This window comes from Lissotriton vulgaris, chromosome 3_1 (assembly GCF_964263255.1).
Source record: "Lissotriton vulgaris chromosome 3_1, aLisVul1.2, whole genome shotgun sequence".
Lineage (NCBI taxonomy): Eukaryota > Metazoa > Chordata > Amphibia > Caudata > Salamandridae > Lissotriton > Lissotriton vulgaris.
Window position 1 is genome coordinate 151,195,427 of NC_141689.1, and position 23,169 is coordinate 151,218,595.

The window sequence follows — 23,169 nt, forward strand, 5'->3', positions numbered from 1 at the left end:
ATAGTTGGTGGCTAATAATGAATCCGTAAAGCCCTGTAGCACTGTTTACAGTGCTACCTACATTACAAAATACAGATTCGGTAATTTTACCGATTCGGTAATTTTACCGAATCGGTAAAATTACCGATTCGGTAAAATTACTGAGTCTGTATTTTTTCATTCCCTACATCTCAGTATCCAAATACCTGTCGATAACGGCAGAAAATCGGTATTTTCGGCCGTTACCGACCGGTATTTGGATACCTACATCTGGAACTAAAAGTTATCTTCACTAATAAGCGAGCAGTCATGAGAGAAAATAATGAAAGATTTCAAAGGGCCTCTACAACCCGAGCTGTAGAGTTATCTTGTAACAGATGTTCAGAAAAGATTCTACCTTACCAGATTTCGACTAGGTATTGCACATCATCTTGTGGCTGTCCCAAAAGAGAGGTGTGGTCTAATAGAGTCCCTAAATGCTCAGGAGATAGAGTGTTGATGCATCCCTCAATGCACTTTATTTTAATGCTCAGGAGATAAGAGTGTTGATGCATCCTTCAATGCACTTTATTTTAATATGTACATTTTATAGTGTAATTAGGAAATGTTTTTAACGTCATGTGTTGCTATCAAAGAATTTCATAATGCACCGGGAAGCTTATACATTTGAATGTAGCCTTGAGACTGAATATATTTGCCATTTATTTTGGCAGCCATAACAGAAAGGAAAACCCTTTCCTCGTACGACAATTTGGTGTATGAATATGCCTAGTTCCGATGGCACAAGAAATCTTTCTTGTTTTTTTATTCTGTTTTACCAATTTTAAATCTACACAAATCCGACATTACTGTGTGCTTAATATTGTAAATATTTGTTTTTTTGTATGTGTTTAAATCTGTATTATATTTCTGACTTTAGAAATCTTGATAAATATATTTAAACATGTATGTTTTATGATTACCAAAATATGAAGATGAATAAAGCTGAATTCTTCAGAACTCCACATGCAAACACAGAGGTCAGAGTCTTTATTTATTTATTTGAAAGTATTATAGAGCGCAAACAAGATCCTGACGGATATCAGAGCGCTATACAACCATTAAAAGTTACTTATACATGAAATATAAACATAACCACACATATGTGCACAGTATATTGTAAAAGTTGCATAGTAAGATGTATCGTCCAAATGTCTTGTGGTTGAGTGTGCGTGTGCATCTCGCCACAGTGTTTCCAAAGACCATATTCATGTGAATTTGGCCATGAGGATGGATTTTACTTCCTTTTTTAAAAGAGGTAGTGGATGGGTTAAGTCGTGTTTCTGGGGGTAAGGCATTCAATATTCTGGGCGCCATAGTGAGGAAGTGTGGCTCACTGGTTAGAGGCGGCAGACCCGAGAGCAGAGGACGGCCTGGGACCAGGGTTCGATTCCCGGCGCCGCAGGTTTCTGGACCAGGGTCAGCGGACTCGATAATTCTCTCGCCTCGGTGCCCACTCTGATCAGCGATCACACTCGGCAACTCTGGGCATTAGCTTGCCTCATCTTCACTAACGGCCCCACCAGACCGCCGGGGATGCCTGGTCTCACCCTGGAGATACCCATTAAGGGACCATCTCTCAGGGAAGCCAGGAAGGGTTTCGCAGCGGTCGAAGCGCGGAGATACTCCCCCGGGAGTGATTCTAGCGCTATATAAACACGCAAATTAAATTAAATTAAATCCCAGAGGGGAAACGTCGTTTACGACGTAACTTTTAGCTCGCAGTGCTATTACAACGCAGACTTTAAAACGCATTCCATTACAACGCATTACACTGGGGGGCGCTCTAGGATAGGGAATAGTTTTAATTTACTATCCAACACCTTCCCTAGTGTCCACGAGGACTGGTGTTGGAATAGTAAATTAAAATATTCACTATCCAACACCCCTTGGTGTAATGTGTTGTCATGGAATGCGTTTTAAAACTTGCGTTGTTACAGCATGCGTGCTAAAAGCATGCGTTGTTACAACGTACATCCATCCCAGAGAAGCATCTGTTATAAGTTTTTTTCTTGTGGAATTTTTGGGGTTTCAGTAGTAATTTTTCAGCATTTCTTGAGGATCTGGATCCACCCGAGATCGTCAATTTCTGTGCCAGGTAGCTTGGTGTCTTGTGATGCATAGCTCTGTGCGTCATGCACGCAATTTTCAGTTGAATTCTAGCCTCCAGGGGTAGCCAATTCAGGGATTGTAGGTCCGGGGAGATGTGGGAGCTGCGTTTAGATCCAGTTATGAGTCTTGCTGCGGCGTTGAACGATGCCCTTAGTGGTGCAGTTGATGCTTTGGGTAGGCCACAGAGAGAGACACATCCGTATTCCACTTTAGGAATAACCAGAGCCTGTACTGCTTGCTTGAAGTCATTGTGTGGTAGGAAGGGTTTCAGTTTCCTCAGATTGTTTATCTGGAAGTTTGCTCCCTTTGTGGCACTGCTGATATGTTTTTGCATGTTGAGGTTACTGTCTAAGGTTATTCCTAATGACTGAGTCCACGATGGTGGGTTGAACGTTGAATGTCGTAATATGTTTGGTCCATTCTTGCATTTTGGGGATTTGGGCCGGAGGAGCTATTAGTAAGAATTTAGTCTTTAGGGCATTCAATTTGAGATGATTTTCTGCAAGCCAGGTTTGGGTATTCCTAAGCACCGTATCAAGTCGTTTGATATCCTCCAGGGTGTGGATCTTGAGGTATAGTGGTGTGTCGTCGGCATACATGTGGTATTGCACGTTAGATGTTTGTAGAAGTTCGGTGAGAGGTTCCAAGAAAAGATTAAACAATGTTGGGGATAATGCGGATCCTTGCAAACCCTCTGGGGGTTGCTTCTTGGGCAATGCATAGCAGATCTTAATGTAGAGTATGATCTGCTTGGAGATAGTACATTTCTGCACAGTCCTCTCTTTCTTGGCTCAATATACCCTATGAAGAGTTGATCGTCCACCCAGAATGGTTTTGTGCGGTCAAGGTAGAAAGGCAATGCTCTTTTTCAGTCCAGCCGGTGGAGTCTCACCTCTTCCTTAGAGGAGTGAGGCGGAGTTTAAAAGACTGGCAAGGATGGACTGGCCTACAAGGAACAGGGTGACCGCCTTCCCCATGCGCAGGTCTGAAGGACCAGCTTGTCTGGGAAGAAAGAAACATGTAGAGGCATACACGATAGTTCCTTTAGTTCATTGATCTTACAGGCAAAAGTTATTGCCACTGGAAAGCCCGTCTTAATGGCGAGAAGCCTAAGAGGGCAGAAATGAATCGGCTCAAAGGGAGTGCATATCAGGAAGTTAATAACTAAGTTAAGGTCTTATTGAGTCATAATGAATGGAGCAGGAGGAAACATGTGTTGCAGACATTTAAGCAGCATATTTACAAAAGGGTTCTTGAAAAGGGAAGGGTAGTCTGTCAGCTGCAGAAAGGCAGATATAGAAATCAAATAACCCTTTAACAAGCCCAACGCAAAGCCTTGTAGGGCTAGTGTTAGCATGAATGAAAGGACTAGTGAAAGGGTTAAAGATAGGTGATCGACCTGTTTGGCTGTACAACATACCACAAACTTTCTCCAACGGCCAGAGTATACCATTTTGGTAGAGGCATGTGAGCTGAGAAAATAACATCATACACTTCAGGCACAAGATCAAATGCTGTCAACTGTCACCACTCAATCTCCACGCATGAAGGCAGAGTGTTGACAGGTTTGAGAGGAGAACCCTCCCCTGTTGTTGCGACAGAGAAGTGGACTTCCATGAGGAGATGTGAACATGGGCTGCAGTGCAAGTGTATATCTCCAAACACTACGACCCTCAGCCCTCCGACGCCTGCATCCTTAGCCTCCTCAGCCTCCTCAACCCCACAGACTCCCAGCCGAACTTCCGAATCATCACATGGGACCAACTCACCACACAGAGCACATCGGCCATCATGATCTGCATCCACTCAGATGCACAAAGGGACCTCTGTCCCCACCACATGTTCAACCTGGGGATCAAAACTATCAGAAATGAACTCACCAACATCTGCAACGCATACATCACCTCAGTGGCATTTACAGAAGGATGTAAACACACGGAAGTCAAACCACTACTCAAAAAAATGTCCACAGACCATAACGATCTCAAAAACTACTGGCCCATCTTGATGCTCCTGTGCCCCGCCAAGATCCCATAAATAGCCATTATCTTTCAACTAACAGACAACAGACCCATCCCAATCTTGGTTCTGCTCGAACCACAGCACTGAAACCACCCTAATCACTGGCACCAAAGTCATCAGGACTCTTCTAGACCTGGGGGAACCTACCGCCCTGATCCTCCTCACCCTCTCAGCAGCCTTTGACATAGTTTCCCACTACACCCTCAAAAAAAGACTCCATCAGATTGGGAGCCATAGGGATGCCCTCAAGTGGATCGCATCCTTCCTCACCGGAAGAACCCAGAGAGTCAGCCTTCCACCCTACTCCTTGCATCCCAAGAACATCATCTGCAGCGTTCCCCAAAGGTCTTCCCTCAGACCTATCCTGTTCAACACCTATATGACCCCCTTGGTCAACATCGTTAGTACCCATGGACTGAACATCATGTCATACCCAGATGACACCCAGCTTATTCTCTCTCTCTTTCCGCGAACCCCCCACCACAAAGGCCAACTTCACCTGTGCAAGACCAGCTTCGCCCACTTGATGCAAGACAAGTGCTTCAAACTTAACAATGACAAAACTGAGGTATGTATCTCCGTGGAACGACTCCTGGGGGCCTGCAGAACTGGGCCCTGGCCAGCACCTGCAGAATGCGCCAGATACCTCAGCATCATACTGGACAGCAAACTCACCATGAAAAACGAGATCAACGCAGTATCCTCAGCCTGTTTCCCCACTTTCCGCATGCTCTGGAAAGACTTGTCCTTGATCTCTCCAGATGGACCCACATCACCCCACACTTCTGGAAACTCCACTGGCTCTCTATCCACAAGAGGTGCCAATTCAAGATGCTGACCCACACTTACAGGGCCCTGCACAATCGGGGACCCACCTACATCAATCACTGTTTGAACTTCGACCAGCCCTTCAGGCACCTGCACTCTGCTTCCCTCTCCCTCGCACAGACCCCCTGCATCAGCCGAAGCAAGAGCACTGGACGCTCTTTCTCCTACCTAGCAGCCAAGACCTGTAACAGCCTCCAACTCTGGACCTCCCCTTCCCTGCAGCGATTCAGAAAATCTGGCTGCTCAACTGATTCCATTCAGCAGCTGAAACCCCCAGTGCCTGGATACCTTGCGGGTGATTAGCAGTGGTCTACAGATCACATTTGATTGATTGATTGACCCTGTGGAGAGAGGTTCTATTGAGTTAATAATCTGGTGACTATGCATGCATTCGTCACAAGCAGGATGTGGGAGGCCAGCAGCCTCAGAGTCAGTCTCACCAAAATCCAGGATAGAGGCTGGAAGTCGCTACCATAGTCTGAATATCCTGGACTTGCTGTTCTGGAGGATATGCCCAAAACTGCATCATTATGTGAGAGAACAAGGACCCCCTGATACGAATTCAATTCCTGGGTCAGGGTAAACAATGTGTGTAAATAAAGCACCCAGGCAAAAAAAAACACAATACCTACTAAAATCAACGCATATACAGAGTTTCGGTACTAACGGAGTTTTATGTTCGTTCTCCTTGTGAGATATATGAATATCGACATAGAAAACATCCGATAATGGAAGATAACTAATGGACCGCTATTTATTTACAGAAAGTGGCCAGCCTGTTAAATTAGATCAGCGTGTTACCATATTAACATATAGAAGAAGAACACACGTGAATTGGATTATCGGTTGGATAATCGTGAGCAGGTAAGCGATGTAAGAATTATGTAGCTGCGATGGTTAAGGGATAGGAGACATGATTTAAATAAAGTATCAGCGCTACTAGCAATGACTAATTTCAGGCATCCTATGTTTTCAGGGTCTTGGAACGCTGTAGTTAATACATGCAGTTTTTAAAAGCGGTGGTGTGATTCTTTCCACTCGGTGTTTTAATACAGGTGAGTAATGTTAGAACTATAATTAATACGTCACCCTAACACCTAAAAAGCAAGAAATAACGCATGATGTTTAATTTAGGATATTAACCTCCTGGATTACTCGCAACTTTGACCTGCAATAACATTAACAACGAGGAGAAGGATAACTACCTAATTAAAAAGATCAGATTTAACAGGTAACAGAATAAGGAAGTGGTAAATCTCTGCAAACGAACGTAGATAAAAATAGAATACCTATAAGTATACCATCTTATTACAGATAACTACATACCAATACGTATTGCAGCAGCTGAAATTACACGGTTTAAAAGACAGGAGATTTCTAAAATAGAAGAGGAAACTCCGTCGAAAGATTATTGTAAACAGGTAAGAATAAAAGATCGCTAATAGTAGATAATGTCCCAACTATAAGCAAAATCTCATAACCCCTCCCTACCCCACACCGTTCTCTGCCCTATAAATCAATGAATCCCTCTCAAAACTTTACTAGTGCTTCTCTACAACCTATCCTATTATCTTTTTTCTTTTTTCTTCTTTGTTTCATTAATCCTATCTGAACAGGTTCACGAAAGACCAATGTGTACTACTAGGCAGGATAGTATCCAATGAATGTGTCTAAAGATTAACATAAAAAGATTTGCACTACAAAAGATATGAAACATATAATGAATTGTGCAGATGCTTTTAAGTATTCGAGTATAAATGTGCATATATACCAGTATTATGAGTTAAGTATAGATGTACGTATATGTTTGTATTACGAGTTGGTCCAATTGTAAATAGAAATGGCACCTATGTAGATATATGTACATATATCTGCTTACCGTGAGCTGGAGCAAATGTAAATAGAACTGGTTTTTCACTCTTTCTATGTTAATACATGTGTATATTTGTGTATATTTGTATATATTGTTAGGCGGTATCATCAGATCTAAATAACCGATTATCTGGCACACAAAAGTATTTTTAAATGCAAACTGTTTTTCCACTAAAAGACTAGATTATAAAGAATTTTTAAATATCTCTTTACAGCATATGATGGTACAGTCCTGAGGAAGACACGGCTTGTTGTCGAAACGCGTAGACTGGAAACCATCCATTATTTTAAATGTACATTGTTACTGTATGAAGGAATGCATATGCGATAATGCCAAAAAGTTTTTTATCAAATGTTATTAAGTGGTTTTTTATAATATACTTTGTCTATGGAATTAAAATGTACTTTAAGTGCTAAAACAGTTGTCTATTAGTTTTTATGTCGATTTGAACTTTTTGTTGTGTGCTAGTAGGTATTGTGTTTTTTTTGCCTGGGTGCTTTATTTACACACAAAACTGCAGCATTTCCAGAACAGCTCCCATGAAAGCGCACATTTGAGAAGGGATCAGGTGTGACTTCGGCACCTTAATACTGAAGCCCAGCGAGGGCATGAGGTTCACCGTAGTCTGGAGGTGGGAGACAGCAGCCTGTGGTGAGCCTGCTTTCAACAGCTAGTTGTCAACATTCAGGAAGAGTGGCACCCCTGCTCTTCGTAGATGATCTGCAACCACCGCCAGCTGAAAGTGCTTGTAACCTACCGTGAACTATAGGTAACGTTTGTGGGCAGGCAAATTGGAAATGTGGAAATTTGTGTCTTGCAAGTCCAACACTACCATCCAGTCTCCGGGGTTCAGGGAACACAGGACTTGAGCATGTGTGAGCATTTTGTATTTCTGCTTGTTTAGGAAGAAATTGAGAGGGTAGGACAAAGGACTCTGCCCTTTTTGGGTACCCGAAATTAGTGGGAAGACCTACTTCTGATGTTGGCACCCTCTCTATGTCTAATTTGGACATGAGAGCTGCTACGTCCTGGTGGAGCAAAGAGATGTGATTCTCCCTCAGTCTGTCGCAAGTGAGTGGCATTGCTGGAGAATGATAGTCACGAAAGGAGAGAGTAGCCCTTTCAGACAATCTGGAGAACCCATTGGTCGGATGTTATGGACCTCAAGTGGTGCAGGGGATAGCATATCCTGCTGTCCACTGGATGCCCATGATGGTCGGAGGGCAAACAAGAGATGCTTAGAGGCTGCTGCTGATGGGGTGTGGTGGACGGCCAGACCTCTGGCTACCTGACCCACGAGGTCTGTGGGTAAAGCGCCCGCAGCCAAACAGAGGTTGGGAAGCGTGTGTGCCATGGTGGCTGGATGGGTAAAAATATGGCTGGAAGCCCCTCCCATGGCCACAAAAGGAGTAAAAGGTGGATTGAGGCTGGTGAGGGGCCATAGAAAGGCCCAGGCCATAGCTCTGCTGTCATGGAAGCATTCCAGTGCTGAGTCCCCCTTACCTCCAAAGAGATGTGAACCATTGAAGGGCTTGTTCTTCAGTGAGGCTTGGACAGGCCAAAAAAAGCACGTGGGTCTCAACCAGGTGTTGCCCTGAAGGGATACCGATTAGAAAACCACTCTGCCAGCTAGTTGGTTGTATCCAGTCGACAACATATGGTAAAATTAGCTATGTCTATCCCATCAGCTGTTTCCTGGGAGAGTATGACCCGGCCTCCTCTGGAATCATAGGCTACACCTGCCTATGGTCCCATTCACACTGGGGCCTGAGTCCCAGAGTGAATGGGAGTATTGGTCCAAAAGACAGACTGTGTTTACCACCTGCATGGCCATGCTGGCATTAGAAAACATCTTCTTCCCCGGGATAGTTAGCCCTTTGGATTCCAAATCTGGTGTAGTGGTAGGAAATGCACCAGGATATATCCTAGAAGAAGCTCTACTGGGTGGGGTGCTGGCTGAGGAAGATGTGATCCCCTGTAGCGGGCGATGGCAGCAGGCAATCATCCTATTCACTGGATCTCCTGCGCATGCTTGGACCAGGCCCGACTAGGATGCCTGTAAGGGCTTTGTTAAACAGGAGAAGAGGTTAGGATGCAGTAACACATGGCTGAAGCACCACCATCACGACGTTCGTCTTGATCACCACAGAGGGTAGAGTAAGGTCCAGGACATCGGCCTCCCTTCTTACCACCATTCCAAATGAGGCTTCCTCCTCCATAGCCACTGTAGGAGCCACGGTAGGAGGAGAGACCAAGCCAGTATCTACAGGCATCTAGCAAGCATCCACTGGCATCTAGCAGGTCCTCACACCAGGTGTCCTCGGTGACATCAAGGGGCTGACCTTCTTCAGGGCCCTGTGGCCCCTCCAAAACCTCCCCAAGTCCTAACCCATGGGAATAGGGCACAGACCCCCGGCCTGGAAGCAATGCCTCCCTTCGGAGATGGAGCCAGCTCTATGTCGGAGAGGGGGTCATCAGCAATGGGACTGGCACCGGGGAAGCTCATGGTGGCTCATCCGACACCAGTCTGGATCAGTCCATTGATCCAAGGAGCCCCACTGCTGCTGGGGGTGAACTTGCTGGCGGAAGGTAAGTAGCGGCCCCTCCCTCACTCAAGGGGCCCAGGAGCCTGCCAGCAGTGACAGGCCACCCAAATATGATGTGTATGGCCTCATAAAGCTCTCGGAGTTGGGAGAGGGTCTCTCCAGCTCCAGGAAATTTGAAGAGACATGAGGATAGGCCCTGATTGCCAACCTCGCCAACCTCGGACTCAGACAACTCGTCACAACACCCACCCACTCCACCGGTCACACGCTTGACCCCATCTTCTCCGCAAGCTCCCACGTCTCCTTCAACCACTGGACCGACCACCGTTGCATCCACTTCACCTTCCATAAACTCACCAAGCACCACCGCACCCAACAGATGCTGTGCTGCTGCTGGAGCAAAGTCACCGAAGACCAGCTATCCACCACCCTCGCCTGGAGCCCACCCGCAGACCCGACCAACCCCAACGACGCCACTCGCAAACTCAGACAGTGGATCAGTGACTGCGCCAACACCCTCGCCCCGCTCAAGAAGCTCTCCAACAGCCACATCAGCAAAAAAGCCAGCTGGTTCACCGAGGACCTCCAGGCCTCCAAGCAAACCTGCCGAAAACTGGAGAAGAACTGGATCCGGGAACGAAGACCCAAAAGCTAAGCAGGCCACAAGAACACCACCCGCAGACACCACTACCTCATCAGATCTGCCAAAAGGACCTCCTTCAAAGACCGCCTAGACAACTTCACACCCAACAGCAAAGAGCTCTTCAACATTGTGAAGGAACCCTCCAACCCCAGCTCCAACACCAACAACATCCCACATCCCACCTCTGCAAGACCTATGCGACTCGCTAGCCACCTTCTTCCACTGCAAGATCGCAGACATCCACGACAGCTTCAACACGGCGACCGCCCCGGCACCCACTGAGAACCCGACCCCACCAGCCACACCAACCGCCTGCTCTCCTGGACCAACATCAACGACGACAACACCATCAAGATCATGAACACCGTCCACTCCAGATCCCCGTCAGAACGTTGCCTACACCACATCTTCAACAAAGCCAGCACCACCATCGCACCCCATCTCCGGAAAGCCATGAACATCTCCTTCGAGACAGCGACTTTGTCGGAGAGCTGGAAGCACACCGAGATCAACGCCTTACTCAAGAAACCCAATGCGGACCCCAAGGACCTCAAGAACTTCCGACCCATCTCCCTGCTCCCGTTCCCGGCGAAGGTCATCGATAAGGCCGCCAACAAACAACTGCCCAGCTTCCTCGAGGAGAACAGCATCCTCGATCCTTCGCAGTCCGGGTTCCGCAGCAACCACAGCACCGAAACTGCCTACATTGCCGCCACCGATGACATGAAGACCCTGCTGGACAAGTTCAAAACCCCTGCCCTCATCCTCCTGGACCTGTCAGCCGCCTTCGACACAGTATGCCACCGCACACTACGAACACACCTCTACAACGCCGGAATCCAAGAGAAGGCCCTGGACTGGACCACCTCCTTCCTCTCTGGAAGAACACAGAGTGTCCGCCTCCCCTCTTCCTCTCCGAAGCCACAGAGATCATCTGCGATGTACCACAGGGCTCATCCCACGCTGTTCAACATCTACATGGCACCGCTTGCCCATGTCGCCCAACTGCACAACCTCAACATCATCTCCTACGCCGACGACACCCAGCTGATCCTTTCCCTCACCAAGGACCCCCACACTGCCAAAACCAACCTCCACGAAGGAATAAAGGTCGTCGCCGATTGGATGAGGAACAGCCAACTGCAGCTGAACTCGGACAAGACGGAGGTCCTCATCTTCGGATCCACACCCTCAGTCTGGGATGACTCCTGGTGGCCGACTGCGCTATGGATAGCCACAACACCCACCGACCACGCACGTAACCTAGGGGTCTTCCTCAACTCCACCCTCTCCATGACGAAGCAGGTCAACACCGTCTCTTCCTCCTGCTTCAACACCCTCTGCATGCTCTGCAGGATCTACAAGTGGATTTCCACAGAAACAAGAAGGACGGTCACCCAGGCCCTCGTCAGCAGCAGACTGGACTACGGAAACACTCTCTATGCAGGAGCCTCGGGCAAACTCCTGAAACGGCTCCAATGTATCTAGAACGCCTCCGCATGACTGATCCTCGACAACCCTCACCACAGCCACATCACACCCCACATAAGAGACCTGTACTGGCTCCCTGTCAACAAGAGGATAACCTTCAAACTCCTCACCCACGCACACAAGGCACACCACAACACCAGACCAGCGTACCTCAACAGCCAACTCAGCTTCTACACCCCCACCCGCCAGCTCTGCTCCACAGACCACGCCCTCACCACTGTCCCCCGCATCCGAAGAGTGACCGCTGGTGGCAGATCATTCTCCCACCTCGCCGCCAAGACATGGAACACCCTCCCCATCTGCCTACAGCAGACCCAAGACCTACTGACCTTCAGAAGACTCCTCAAGACCTAGCTCTTCGAACAGTAGCAGCATTCCCCCCCTTAGTGCCTTGAGACCCTCACGGGTATGTAGTGCGCTCTACAAATGCATTGATTGATTGATTGATTGATTGATTGATTGATTGATTGATTGATTGGAGCAGGCCTAAACGCAGAGCCAATATTAGAATATCGAAGTTCCCTTGTCTCGTTGGATGGCTTTGATGGATCGGGTGAAGTCAAAGACCTCTTTGACTTCTTGTTCTTTTTGTGCTTGTGGACCTTACCCGAAGCGCTTGGAAGGGCTCTGGGACCACTCTAGGGACTTTACTCTCAATCAGCAATGAGACCATTGTGGCATCGCACATCAGATGGCAAGGATCTTGATGAACTGCTTCCTCAAGGCCTTGGGGTGAATGAGGCAGGTCTTCGCTTCATGGTTGCACTTGTGGCACCAGAGACAAACAAGGTGTGGGTCCGTCACTGACATTTGCCAATGAAAGTTGCCACAGGACCTAAAACCAGTGTTCCTCGCGGAAATTCCTGCCATACTAGGAGACAATGTCTCTGAAAATCTTCAACAAAAGGGTGAAAAAAGGTAATTCAAGAAATGACTGGGGATAGACCTTCCCTGGAAATGCGCTGACTGACACTGAAAGAAAAGAACTGACGACAGTGTGCGGGAGTGGCACCTATATAGGCACCGCACACGTGAGTTCCAGTATGGACGGCACCCAAAATGTCACGTGGAGCCAAACAACACTGCCTTCGTCATACAGGGGTACTGCTCAAGAAAACATTTCCGGATCCAGTCTGAAACCTGGGGATAATTATAAGGTAAGGAATCTGTCTCTATCAGATACATGGTACAATTTTCCTACACCTGATGCATTTAATTTCCTTATAATCCCATAGTAAATGCGACTACATGTACCCAGGGCCTGTAAATTAAATGCTACTAGCGGAACTGCATCAGTCATTGTGCCACCCACTAAAGCAGCTTTTTAAAACATGTCTCAGGCCTGCCACAGTAGCCCATAGTACAGTTTTAAACTGCCACTTCGACCTGACAAAATAAACCTTTTGCCAGACCTAATCCTTCCTTTTTAATACATATAAGTCACCCCTGACATGGGCTCTATAGGCTGATAGAGTAGGGTGCATTGCTTTTCAAAAGTATAACACGTGGGTTTAAGTTTCACATGTCCAGGTAGTGAAACTCCCTAAAGTCACTTCCCGCTACTGTAAAGCCTATCTCTCCCATTGACTAACATGGGGTTACCTTATTACATTTTATAAGTGATATATTTTTGAGTGGGAGCTGATAGAGCTATGGTGTTTACACAAATGGATTGTAATTTAAAATTCTCTTTAATGGTAAAGTCAGATTTTATGTTGCAATTCGTTGTTGTAATACTTTATTCGATACATGTATCATAAAAGTACAAACATAAAAATACATACATATATATTTCCAAGCATTACAATCGTTAAAAAGACGTTACATCTTAACAGACGGTTAAAACTAAGGGGAGAATGACATAATTAAAATTCATATTAGATCATGATCTGTAGACAAATGTGACAACAGCCTTATCCGAATGATCCAAGCGCTGGCCAAAAACTTGGCGAACCCACAAACAGTAACCATACAAGTAGTGTTGGAGACAATGATTCGAAGGGCTGATTTGTAGTCCCTGACTCCTAGATTCCTACAGACTGGCTTCAACCATTTATCTCTGGCCTGTTTATATGCTTTGCATGCAAAAAAGAAATGGCCTAGGGATTCTTCCGGGCAGGGACAACCTGGGCATTTCAAGTCCTCATCCCTCCTATCTTTCCAACCTGCCATGAAGTTTTTAAGAGGGAGAATGCCGTATCTAAGTTTCAGAAATAAAGTTCTGTCTCGAGGGGTCTGTATAAAATCCAAAAAGGGTTCTAGCTTTACAACGAGCTTGTGTGTAAAAAAATTCTTCGTTAATGGACCCCAATTTGGGTTGAGAAAAACCTTGGCCTCTATCCATTCCCAATATAGTTTTTTCACTGTTTGTTTTGGTGGGGGGGGATTGAGAAGCCCAGGAATCGCTCAATCCCAAAGATACCACAAGCTTCTTTAGATTGTTTAACCACTTTATTTTGTTTGAAACATTCAGGTTAATTAGTTCATCCAGCACTAGAGCATATTTTGCTAATTCCGGGGTCCTTCTGAGGCGCACCCAAAATAGTAGTGGTCGGAGGTGGACTATATCAGAAATAGATCTCTTACCCAAATCAGCAAATAAAGGTTTTAAAGGGGTTGAGACAGGGAGCGAGACTAAGTCTCTCATAAACTTGTTCTCTGCCACCACCAGTGCTTTAATATTCTCGGTGCCCCAAAGTTCTGATCCATAGACCGCAGAGGCTAACGCCTTTCCCTCATAGACTGCTAGGGCAGGAGCGATTGGTCTACTGACTGAAAGACGTTGATTCTTTAAGATAGCACTGGAAACCCTTTTGAGATTTAAAACCATTTTGCACAAATGGGCTTCCCAATTCATTTTGTTTCCAATTCTAACCCCGAGGTAATCAAATTCATCCACTACCTCTAGAGGGGACCCATTCAAGGAGAGATAGACCTTCCTATAATTTCTTTTTACGGTCATGACCATTAACTTCGTTTTTGCAGTGTTTACCGTTAACCCACGGTCTTTGCAGAACACATTAAAACGATCAAGGAGTTTTTGCAGGCCTTTGGGGGTTTTGGACAACAGGAGGGTATCGTCGGCAAAGAGGAGTGTAGGTGTTTTCTCCCCGGCAAGGACAGGAGCGTCCGCTGGGTCCTCTCTCAGGTGATCCACCACTCCATTTATAAAAAGAGAAAACAGGGTCGGGCCATCACACAACCTTGCCGCACCCCTCTGTTGACAGGAATCCTCCTGGTTAATTGCCCCTGGTCCCCCCATCGGATCCTTGCATAATTTCCTTCGTGAAGTCTGATTATAAACTGTAGCAAATAACCAGGGAATCCCATGTCCAGGAGGACCTCCCAAAGTTTGGCGCGTGGGATAACGTCGAAAGCCGTTTTCAGATCTATAAAAGCCAGGTACAAGCTCCCCCTGGCTATGGACACAGATTTCCAATAGACCGCACAAAATCTAAAGACCTGGTCCATAGCACCTACATTGCGTCTAAATCCGGCCTGGAAGTGAGTCAAGATATCATTTTCCATTAACCACATCTCTGTCCGGTTTATGATGACCCTGCCAACTACTTTTTGGATGGTATCAATTAAACTAATTGGTCTGTAGTTGGCAGGGTCCTCTCTATCACCTTTTTTAAATATGGTAATGACCTCTGCACCTTTCCAGGATTCGGGTACTGGGTGGCCAGACTGGATAAGATTCATAATCATGGATATGAAATCTGCCCATAATTTAGGATCATACAACAATAAATCCCCCGGAAGGCCATCGGGACCAGGTGCCTTTCCCGGAATTATTTTAAGAATGGCGTCTTGAACTTCACAGGGTGAAAACGACTCTTCAATAGCGCCATGCTCTGTGCTAATCTTACTAACAATACCCAGAGCGGGGGATTTTGGCTCACCCTCCATACTGCCCTCGCAATATAATTTTAAAAAGTGAGAGTGCCATTGGTGCTCGGTTATGTGGTTTAAAATATACTCTGCCCCTCGCTTATCAAGAATATTAATTAATTTCCAAAAAAGAGTGGGATTCTTCCCATATGCAGCATCCTTGAGCGCCTGCCAATGCTCCTCCTCCCAGTCCTTCTTGGCTGCCGCAATACTTTTGTGATAATCTTGTCTAGCAATTCTTACAGCTAATGGGTCCTTGCTTTTTATAGCCAAAGTAATTGCTTTCCTTTTTCTCATACAGTTGGCTGTGTACCAGAGGTTACCCTTGTTTAATTTGTGCTGAGCCAATTTCGTCCCCTTGGATTTTTTAATAAAGAACTTTCCAATTTCCTCTATTAAGTTCTTATACATGGCTGGTAAATTTGACCCCAAAGAATGAGGAGCCACTAAGGTAACAGATGTCAAGCCACGCAATTCGACCGTGACTAACTCTTTGATACTGTCTAATTTCCCTTCTTCAGACCTAACTGCGTTCCACTTAAGCTTGCGATTGCAATTTGTGGGAAAAACTTCTTTGGTGGTCATCTCTTGAGGACCCCTTTTGCTGATCTTATCTCCCCAATGAATTACCATACATAAAGGGTTGTGGTCGCTATCTGTTCTTTGTCTGACCTTCATATCCACTAAATTATCTCTTGACTGAGTGTCCAGTAGGATATAATCAATCCGTGATGGGCAACCTAACCTATTAAAAGTCATTGATCCCTCGCGATCGGAGACAGTATGCCCATTTAAAGCCCGTAAATTGTGTTCCAAAACCAGAGCATTTAGCTGAATTGCTCTGGCAGTCCATTTCTTAATGGGGGTAAGGACTAGTGGCGGTATAGTCTGGCTACTGTCTTCATTGTTTAAACCCATAGAATCTTCCTCATCCAGAGGCTCGAAAGTACAGTTAAAGTCCCCCCCACCAATATTTTAGATCTCATAGGGAGGGATGATAACCTGCTATCTAGCAACTCTAATATAGGTGAAATTTGGCCACCCGGTGAGCCTCTTGCGTATACACAAAAGAGTTCTAGAATATTATTTCCGGAAGGACTTTTTATAGAGATATGCAGAATGTCATTTGAATTGGTATTGTGGGTAATGACAACACAGTTCAAATTTAACTTTACCCAGGTGTGTAAACCTCCAGAGGGATGTCCTTTCCCCGTTGAGACAGCAGGAGCATAAAAGGTTGAGTATCCGTTTTTATATTGTGGCAGGGCACACCAGGTTTCTTGTAACATGCATATGTGGAAGGTGTTTATGAAATCATTCCACTCAGGGTTATCAAGATTTTTTTTAAGACCTGCTATGTTCCAAGACAAGATATTAATAGTGGTATGAACTGTGGATAATTCTTTTGATGAGATCAGTGTGCAAGATTCCCTTTCTGCTCTGCCTGGGCTGATGTTAGCCATATTAAGTGGTTCCTCCCTACCAGTATTATTGACTCGTAAGCCCAGAGAAGCGGACTCCACTCTCTCCCCAGATGGTCCAGGGGGCTGTGTTGGAAGTCAGTCCACCCCTTCTAACCCACTATAACGATTGTAACAGGGGAATAAAGGATGGTTGAGCTGAGGACCCAACCAATCCCCATTCGGCTGACGGTCGCATGGGCCAAACCAGAGTCTCCCCGCTCTCCTTCCAACTAGATTCCAACCTTCTTCTTCAATCCCACCCCACTTTGGGGGAATCTGATAGGTGAGATTCTCCCTCCTGTTTCTCCCTCTCCCCATATTGGACGACCTCAGCCAACTCCACCTATTGTCATGATGCTCCACATGCATATAGAAATATGACAGGGGTTTGGCCATAATCGTAGTCTTGTTGTCACATGGAGGAACGGAACAAATATATTCCACCAGTCGCGGGTCCTCAAATGTGACAACAACGCAATCTCCCTTTAGACTTTTCTTGTTTCCACCTACCCAAGGGGCTCTCTCCACCATGAGCATTTTGTTATTTATTCCAGGGGGTGGAGGATAATTTCTGTCTAACCAGTGACAAATTTTGTTTTTGAGTGCCCAGAATGGTTCTGAAACGGCAGGAGCCAGTTCGGGGACGCCAGTCAGAACTATCACGTATGGACAGGCGTCAGGTGGTAAATTGATGTTCTGGCGTATGTTAGTCTTTTCAACGTGGGGTAAAGGGTTATTAGGGGCTGGGGTAATGGGATCAGTACCACTCTGAGTGTGAGTGGGAGCAGTAATGGTAGGCTGGTTAGTACAGGCTTTTTTGCTCACAGGCATTGGTATATTAGGCGGACGGGTCTTGGGAGCAGGGTTATCCCCTATAGGGTGCTTCTTGGGAATAGACACCTTGTTACGAACAGAAGGTGGTACAATAGGGGCATTGGAGGCGGGATTAGCTTCCTTGGGTTTTTGAGCTAAGAGGATAGCCTCGAGCTGATGTTCAATACTCTGTAGTCTAGATTCTAGGGGCAGAAGTAATGATTTGATGAGATCTGACAGGGAATTCAAAAAGGAGGCATTCCTATCCTCTTGGTCGATTGAGGATTCATCACTACTGCTATCATCCGGGATACTAACCAAACTGCTATCAGAGATTGTATCATCTGGGATACCCAACGTTTGGTGCGTGGGATAACGTCGAAAGCCGTTTTCAGATCTATAAAAGCCAGGTACAAGCTCCCCCTGGCTATGAACACAGATTTCCAATAGACCGCACAAAACCTAAAGACCTGGTCCATAGTAAGGGATGGGGAACAGGTTTGGCCTTGTCACTCCCTATGTTATCATTTTTACCCAATAGATTCCTCCCTTCTACAGCGGAAGCACTTATACCAGTCTCCCCGTTGGTATGTCCCAGAGTCTCTTGTGCAATAGGATTAGTGGTATCTACCATGTGGGTCGTGTGGTTTAAATTTAAAACTGCGCCTTCCAAACTACCCATTTGAGAGGAATCATTCTCTTGATGGACTACAACTGGTATAGATACTAGGTTGTTTGGCAAAGGGGCGGCAGGGATTAGTGTACTCACAGGTAGAGGGACAGGGGGTGGTGATATAGAACTGGTTGGGGGATGCAGTCTAGCATCGAGCTGGATAGGATGGGGATCAGAGCTATTTAAAGCTTTGGTCGGGGAGCGAGCTCGGGCAATATTGCCTAGTGAGGATCTTTTGGCTTGGGCAAGGTCCATCGAAACCCTCCTTTCCATGAGTATTATTCCCTGGTCAATCAAAGAATTGGTGCGGAGAATAAAATTATCTAGAGTGCCAGTTAATTTTTTGGATTTAGCACTTGCCGCTGTCTGACTACGGGTTTCACGAGCAGACATATTAATCAACAACAGAAACTAATGGTCAGAGAATGACAAAGGGGTGGAAAGTAAGTGCCGTTCTAATACCAAAACCTTGCAATAGGTAGCAATCATAAAAGGGACTGGAAGCACAGATGGAATAACAGCAGCAAGAATAGTACCAATAAAGCAAAGTGTTAACTTAGAGCAGCAACAGAAAAGGGGGGCCGAGTTAAATAAAAGGACAGAAGGACTTGCCCAGCCCAGGCTCTGCAGGTCTCGGAGGGCCTCAGAGGGTCCGCCCTTTGTCCGGCCTTCGTCCCGCACACGCGTCCCGCTCACGCGTGGGAGATCCAACTAATATACAAGGAGCAGGCTGAAGGGGAGGAGACACGGGAAGAGGCGGCAGGTGTGCGGGATGTTCTGACGCACAGCCTGGTGGGCCTCGCAGTCCCGGTCTCTGGAGGTATTCTATTCTCCAGGCACAGTTCTCCTCCAGCACAGGCGGTCACAGGCGGTCACAAAGGCAAAGTCCCGATTCGACTGTGAGCGCCACCCGCGGAGCGGGGGCCGCGAGTCGTCTTTAAAGGGCCAGATAGGTAGAGCAATCAGAGGGGAGGAGACGCGGGAAGAGGCGGTAGGTGTGCGGGATGTTCTGACGCACAGCCTGGTGGGCCTCCCAGTCCCGGTCTCTGGCGGTATTATATTCTCCAGGCACAGTTCTCCTCCAGCACAGGCGGTCACAAAGGCAAAGTCCCGATTCAACTGCGAGCGGCTCCCGCGGAGCGGGGCGCGAGTCGTCTTTAAAGGGCCAGATAGGTAGAGCAATCAGAGGGGAGGAGACGCGGGAAAAGGTGGCAGGTGTGCAGGATGTTCTGACGCACAGCCTGGTGGGCCTCACAGTCCCAGTCTCTGGCGGTATTCTATTCTCCAGGCACAGTTCTCCTCCAGCACAGGCGGTCACAGGCGGTCACAAAGGCAAAGTCCCGATTCGACTGCGAGCGCCACCCGCGGAGCGGGGGCCGCGAGTCGTCTTTAAAGGGCCAGATAGGTAGAGCAATCAGAGGGGAGGAGACGCGGGAAGAGGCGGCAGGTGTGCGGGATGTTCTGACGCACAGCCTGGTGGGCCTCGCAGTCCCGGTCTCTGGCGGTATTCTATTCTCCAGGCACAGTTCTCCTCCAGCACAGGCGGTCACAGGCGGTCACAAAGGCAAAGTCCCGATTCGACTGCGAGCGGCACTCGCGGAGCGGGGGCCGCGAGTCGTCTTTAAAGGGCCAGATAGGTAGAGCAATCAGAGGGGAGGAGACGCGGGAAGAGGTGGCAGGTGTGCGGGATGTTCTGACGCACAGCCTGGTGGGCCTCGCAGTCCCGGTCTCTGGCGGTATTCTATTCTCCAGGCACAGTTCTCCTCCAGCACAGGCGGTCACAGGTGGTCACAAAGGCAAAGTCCCGATTCGACTGCGAGCGGCAATTCTGAAAATGCTACTTATAGAAAGTTGGGGGTATATTATCAAGGGCCATCGCCCTATTAACTAGGCGGCGCATGTTAGCAGCCGTTTTGGTATCGCCTTGTTTGCAGTGCTAATGAGATGCAAAGTAGGCGTACCTACAGGAAACAACATGAAAATGCTCGCTAACCGCACATCACGGTATTAAAAAGCTGGCCAAGACAAAGCGTAGCAATGGAAAAAGCTGCGCTAACCGTGGACATCGATGGATACTAACGTCTGCAAAATTGTCAACTAAGCTATGTGCATAATGGGAGGTGGATTGTAAGGTTACATCCACTTCTCCCTATCATCAACATTTTCAACAGCGCAGTCCAGATATCGCTGGTTTTAAGGCGATATTGATGGAAATCGCCGTATATAGCCGGATTCACATTCGCCTGTTGGCAAATCGTTGCAAATACGCTGCTAAACAGGTGATGTGATCCGGCGATATTGAGAAACGCGCTAGACGCGTTTGGCAATATTTATCGCCCGTTGTTGATATGCCCCTTGCAGTTTTCTTGACCTAACCATTTGTGCCTTCTGCCTGTGCCCTGGGTAACCTGACTGTGAATAGCTCTGCTGTTGGAGTCAGTGGCACAAATGGGGATTAGGTGTGGACAAGATGGTTGGGGTAGAGCTTTACCAAGCCCCATGTACATTTCAAAGGGCTTTCCCTCCGGCAAACAAAGGAAGACTTTTGGCACCATGGACGTCTTGTAGCCTTGACAGGGGAAAGAAGTATAGGAAATCTATCCGCTTTAACGGCTGGCACCAGGTCGAAATACAGGTCCTGGACCGTTGACTGGCATCAGTTGAGCTCCTACTGTGAATGCATGTGAATTCCTGATGCTTTATGCTCTTCGCGATGGCTAATGAGCCCCTTTGCATTGAGAGTCTACCACCGGCAATGACCGCCAGCACAAAGCTCAGGTAATCCTGGACACCTAAAACGGGCTTGGCCCACCTGGAGCAACACTGGACACTCATAAATTCTGCAACATAATGAAAACATCATTACTATCCTGACCATATGCAAACGCATGATTCATTAGCCATTGAGAATAATCGCATCTTACTGTGTTTTACTCCTTCCTATGTACAGGACTGAAAATGACATTATTTTCTTTTCACTCAAATTACGTGATGATATTTAAAATGTGATTCGCTTGTTGGAATGTTTTGCCAATGCATAGAAAATTAACAATTGGAAAAGATATAACTTGCAATCACATATTTTTAATATATACATGTGTTTTTCAATCTCTGCATGGAGTCACCTGATGATAAACTTTACTTTCAGCTACTGTCTGGGGAGGGACCAACAGCCTTGTTCTATGATGCAATGTAAATGTTATTCCAGAAGGTAGTTAAGAAAATAAGTTAATGCTAGGTTTAAAAAAGGAATTCTCCCTCTGCTAAGGTCTTAGGCCTGTCTGTTTATGTTACACTCCAGGGGAAAGCTCAGGTTTGTGCATCATGGCTGAAAATTGCAGTATAAACATATTTTTACAGTATGTCTTTCCAAAACACATTTTGTAGCTGCAATTATGTGTAATTATTAAACTGTGACCCATCATCATAAGCAATGTGTTTCTCTATAAAAACAGCTTTTGTGCTGAAATTTACAGAGTTGTTTCCAACACTATAATTCAGAGTATCTGAAAGACAAAAAATAGAATTATTTGATATTTGAGACCTGAATGCTCCACCCTAGAGGAACCTGTTTTAGGTTATGGTCTCTGAAAGGTAAGCAATATACTGCTAATCACAGTTCCTGTTCATATGCAGCTGAGGGCTTTTTTGCGAACAGAGATTTGACATTATTTTGATCCAGTGACCTCAACCAAGCTGGCTATGCCTTGGGATTTATTGCTATATTCTAACTAGGACCCCTCCTTCACAAAGTTCTGGTGGCTCCTCTGTGATCACAGCCCACCTGCCTGCCAGGCACAGCAAAACCAAATCAATGAAAAAATGACTAAGAATGTATGAGTTACTTGAAGTTTAAAAATCACTATGAATAGCTTTTCCAAAGTGCTCAGACGGGTGGGTAGTGAAGTAGAAAGATTCTAGGTGTCTCCCTGAAGCCAAGTTTGATCTTCTCTGATGGTAAATGTGTTTCGAGATCACAAGGCAGCATACTAAGGAAACCGGCAGAAAATAAAAAGACATATCACTTTGAATTCACATCTCAAAGGACCTCAGAGAGTAAGCAAAGGATGTGAGCTCAAACTTCTCTAAAAGGGATGGGGATACATTTCCTCCTGGGGATCAAATATTTATATTATTAAAAAGTCAAAATGTATTAAAATTATGTGCAACTGTGAAAAATGCAAATCTTCCATTTTGAGCAATATTTTAACACAAATGCGTCCCCCCGTCAATTTTTAAAGCATTGCAGCTACAGACACTCTAATTTTCTGTAAATATTTCCACCACTGTGCATTGCTGTAAACTTTTACCATAAGTGGCTCATAATTACGAGAAGAGACGTAATTGTGTAATTTCAGAAATTTCACAAGCTTAAAGCCCAATTCCTGAAATTCCGTTAATTGCTCCATTGTAATTTAAATTTTGCCCAGGTATAATGGGTCCATTTAGCGTCCCCTTTTTCCAGCAATTTGTTGTGGGGCACAGAGTAAATAATATGAAGAAATGTAGGTCTTCTTATGAGGCTTTCCCCCTATTACGTCTTTGGTGGATTCCACCCAAGATGCAATAGGGAACAAATATGTTTTAAAATATATTCGAGGAGCCTATTACTGGCTGAAGCAATAAAGGAACTCCTTAGTTGTGTGCAGAACTTCCAGTGTGCAAATTTGGGTCAGTCCCATTTTGACATCTGTGACTCTTTGTGTGTGAGCTGAGTACTGTTTTTTGAGCTGCAAGTGGGGCTGTGCACTGGTCTGCCCCCCTACCCCCCTCCCCCCCCCCCCCAATTCTGC